This window comes from Belonocnema kinseyi, chromosome 2 (assembly GCF_010883055.1).
Source record: "Belonocnema kinseyi isolate 2016_QV_RU_SX_M_011 chromosome 2, B_treatae_v1, whole genome shotgun sequence".
Lineage (NCBI taxonomy): Eukaryota > Metazoa > Arthropoda > Insecta > Hymenoptera > Cynipidae > Belonocnema > Belonocnema kinseyi.
This window is the reverse complement of record NC_046658.1, coordinates 14,365,203-14,370,243: the sequence shown is the minus strand read 5'-3', so window position 1 is coordinate 14,370,243 and position 5,041 is coordinate 14,365,203.

Genomic DNA, 5,041 nt, shown 5'->3' with positions numbered 1-5,041 from the left:
ATCGTAGCACCAGAGATGAGTTGGGAGATTGCTCATGTAATGGAATAAGAGACTCCGTCAAAATCCGACTGCTAAAAGCGCCTTCTTGGTTTGTGGGTCAACTCCTCGGAGTTACTTCGCAGTTTTCGGCATTTTTCAGACGTTCCGCGTCGGTAATTTCTTAAGTTAGAGATTTTTAAAAATGAGTTACCACCGCAGTTACAATTACAAGAGTTATCATAAATGTAAATGATGTACTGTATATTTATTTACCACTCGAATATTAAGTATTTATTATATAATTATTCTAATGATTCACAATTATTAGTGAGTAGTTATATAATGAAAACTAATTATTTATTTTTAAAATTAAAATTTAAAATATTGTATCGTCACATAGCTATTTATATGCTATAAATCATAAATTATGACTTATAATTTTATTACATTACCGGAAAAAGTTTTATGTTCACCTATTTTTTAATGACTGATAAGTTTTATTTATTTTAATTATGACAGAGCTAAACATTTTTCTCTTTAAAATGTTGAATGCTATCAAGATTCAAATTTCTGTATATAATCAAGCAGAGGATAAAGCCAATTTATCCATTTTATAAAGAATTTTGAAATTTCTTTAGAAATAAAAAAATAGTATATTGTCAATTATAATACCTTCAAGGATAATTTTCAAATTCAATATACAATTTTAAATAATAAGTTTCTGTTTAAAAAAAATTAAGAAAAAAATGCTCACAGCAAGTATGCATCGCTGGAAACAAAGTTTTTGAAATATTATTTTCGAAGTAATGTTTTTTGGCTTCTGACATTGGTTTTATTAAAAAAGGGTTAAGTGCATTTTTCACTTGATTTTTACGTACAGAAAGTTTTCATTTGATTTTGATTGAAAAATTAAATACGTATATTTAATATCATATATACATACATACATACATACATACATACATACATACATACATACATACATACATACATACATACATAAATACATACATATATACGTATATATAGATATATAATAATTACATAATTTTCATACATTTCTTTTAATGTTTAACAAAGTTCTATTTGTTCACATAATTTTCATTTGCTCAAGCAGTTATTTTTCGACAACTATTAAATAGAAGACATATAATTAATTACGATTTCGAAAGCATTTTTGGAAAAGTAATTATTTAAACAAATTATATTTGTTTAAACAATTAAAAAGTGGTAAATTTTTTCTTCCTATACGCTATAAAGTCAGAAACATAATGCTATGTGTTCTATTTTATTGCAATTCTTTTAGTTACCGAAAAAAACTGCTTTAGCCAATAAATATTGTTTGAAGAAAAAAAAAATATTAAGCAATAAAATAAATGTGTCAAAATTATATAATTATTGAACAGAAAGTAGCATATGATACCAATTTGAATAAAATTGGACATCTCTGGCTCAATTGAAAAATTTTTGAAAATATACAATAATTAGTTGTTCAAATAATTACGTAATGTTTTTGGACAAATTTACTACTTCAAACAGTGACAAAATATTGCATTTCAATAAGAAAATAAGATCATTTTTAAAATTTCTGGGGAATAAATTATTGTTTAAATAATTAACATTTGTTTAAGCAATTGAAAATTGTTTCAAAAGTCATAGTAAATATTAAAATTGTATATTAATGATTATTTCTCAGAAAACGACGACGGGAATTGCTGAAAAATAACAATTAGCATATCTGCGACAACTTATTCTAATTTTAATCTTTTCATTGCAAGTAACATATCGTTGGAATCGCGAATAAACTTACATTTCGAATATAATATTTTTAAATTTCTGATTACAATATTATAAAAATGTTATGTCCCGTGTTTTATTCGTCATGAGGACAAAAGGGCCCCCCTCAGGCAATGCTTGACACAGCGCGAGGGTACGTCGAACAGTTAAACCCCGATCAAATGAAAATCGCTCTGCTAAATATTTGGAAAAATTACAGTTAATTTAAAAGATATTTAGAACTTTTACTGATAAATATCTTTTAAAATTATATACATTTTTGTAACATTTAAAAAAATGTTGATAACTTAAGTCAAGTGCCTTACTATCTACCGATATGTTTTTTGTTTGAAAATTTTTCAAATGTTTTGAAATATTTTTTAATTTTCTCTTAGATTTCATTATTAAAATTAAAAAATTGGTACAAAATTTCCATGTTTACATTTTGAAATAAGATATAAGAGACAAGACGCTTGTTTGAAAATAGGTATATTTAATAGAAAAATAAAAAATTTCCTATTCATAGTTGGAAGAGATAATTTAGCACGAAAGTTAATCAAGAATTATTCAAGTTTTCAAGGCGACCTCAAAGTCAAATCAGAAGCTCGTTAAAAAATTTCAACATTGGAAAATGGTAAGTTGAAATTTTTCTAATATAAATAATTTTCAATATGAAACAATTAAAATTCGAGAATATGCAAACGAAAACTAAATTGAATGTTTCAAAGTTTGTAAATGTTTTAATTCAGTATTCAATATGAAAATTCAGAGCTCTAAGACTGCAACCATTCAAAAATTTTGAATTTTTATTTATTTTTATTTTACACAATGCAATTTTAAACTTTTTAATTTCAACTAGTTCATTTAAAATAAGGGTTGGATTTTGAGGCGTGCAAGCCGTGCGGTTGCACAGAGCGCCATGGTTGAGGGGGAGGGAGCATGCGATTTTACTCCCTACCTTCCTCGACCTGTGTTTTCAGGTTTCTGGAAAGGTGACAACTTAGTTATAATAACTTAGTTATAGCTTTTTCACTTATCCATTCCAAATTGTGAACTAAGATTGTCTTTTGATGATCATTTCTTACGATACTTTGTAAATTTATAATCATTATTAATCATTTAAACAATTTTCATAAACATATTGAGAGGTGAGGTATTTTTCAATTATTAAACACAATTTGCTTACGAAGTTAACTATGATTGTCTTTGCTATGACTCTTTCTTAAGGTATTTGTTAAATCTACACAAATGGTTAATTATTTAAAGAACTTGCATGGCAAATTCAGAATTTGGCGATTTTTCAAAAGAATAGGGTCAGTTCTTTTTACAAATTTAATTAAGAACGTATTTCCGATTAATTATAATAATCGCATTTTCAAGATTTATTATTTAAACTACTTTCATGAGTAAATTAAGAGTTTGGGCATTTTTGGAAGAATAGGCCTAATTTGTTTACGGAATCAACAAAGAATATATTTCCAATAACATTTTCCTACGACATCTTGCAAATTTACAATAATGATTTATTATACAAATAAATTTCATAAACAAATTCAGAACTTAACTTTTTTAGATTTTGAACCATTTGAACATTTTAAACAAATTAATTTTTATAAGAAAATGTATGCACTATATATTTAATAAGAATTAAAAAAGAAATTAAAACTCTATAATGGTAAAAAATGTCTTTTTCATTAGTTTCAGTAAGTATCTATTTTCATTAATTTCTTAGAGTAATTTCATAATCTCTTCAGTTAAATATTTTGCTTTATCAAGATTTTCTGTAGTATATTTTCTCTTGCAATACTTTTCTCCATAAATTTTACTGTGATTAATCAGTCGAACATATAACCAGTATTCTTATCACTTATTGTAATATGATTTTTTATGTTTAAATACACGCTGGAACAGCAGTCTCTCAACTTCACATTCTATGCGTATTTAAAATTTTTTCTTTACTAAGGCGGGCCTAAAATCAGTGCATTATTTCAGAAAGATTTAAAATAGATTTCACCGATTGAACAAATAATTCCAATGACGTCCTATTGATTTTACAAAGATTTCAAACATTTCGGAAAGATTTAGGATATGTTTAGAAAATTTCACAGATATTTCCATTATTTTACCAAGACTTCTATTATTTCACAAAGTTTTCAAAATTCTCAAAAATTTTTAACATTTTGAATAGATTTAAAAAAGTTATTTCGCGAAAATTTCACGAAGAATTTACAAAGGTTGCAATAATATCTCAAAGATTTTATGAAGAATTTACATAAATTTCAAATATTTCGCAAAATTTTCGGATAAATATAAAAGAATTCGGAAAGGCTTCTATTATTTCACATAGATTCCAGATAGATTTAAAAGATTAAACAAACCAAGAAAGAATTGAAGGGTTTCTATATTCTACGATCGGATGAGTGTAAGCAAAGATATTATTATCTTTGGTTTAAGCATTTTATTTACGAGTAGGCAAATCAAGACTTTGGCCAAAGATATTTTACCCACAAGCGGCAAGGGTCAGGAGTGGGGACGGCCGATATATATACATATCTAACTACATTTTCGACAATATTGAGGTGCTGCCCTCTTCAACTTTTCGTCGTTTCTATGGCAATCGCGTCCTTCGACCACATTAATGGGCGGGGTGGGGCCGGGGCGCACACTGAAAGTTGTTGAATTCCAAACCGAACGTGATTTTCTGTTTCTCGCGTTCGCCTTCGTCATCACTATAGCAATATTTGCTATAGCTGTGTTGGTCGGCTGGCTCTGTATGCGAAAAATGTTGTGAACGCTGAATTACGTAATTGTATTATAATTACAGAGAGCCTAAAATTATTATATTTATTATTATTTTTAAATTGATTAATTTCTCTTACGGTTGGTTTGAAAAGAGACATTTTCGGGATAATAAATAAATAGATTAAATAAAATTGAGATAAATTTGTAAATGAAATAAAATTTAGTTAAATTCCAAATTTAAATAAAATTTGTTTCAATTGTAGCTAAATTCAACATTTAAATAAAATTTAGATGAATTTAAAAATTAAATAAAGTTTAGTTAAATTAAATTAATTTCTCGTCTGCTGTATTTTAAAAGAGAAATTTTCGACATACTACGTAAACAAGTTTAAAAAGAATTCTATTCGTACTTTAACATTTATTGCAGTGCAATTTTAAAACGATTTTGTAAAAATAAATTTAAAGATTAAATACAATTTAGTTAAATTCAGCATTTAAGTAAATTTTAGTTTAATTAAAGTAAAGTTCAGTCAAAAATTGTAGA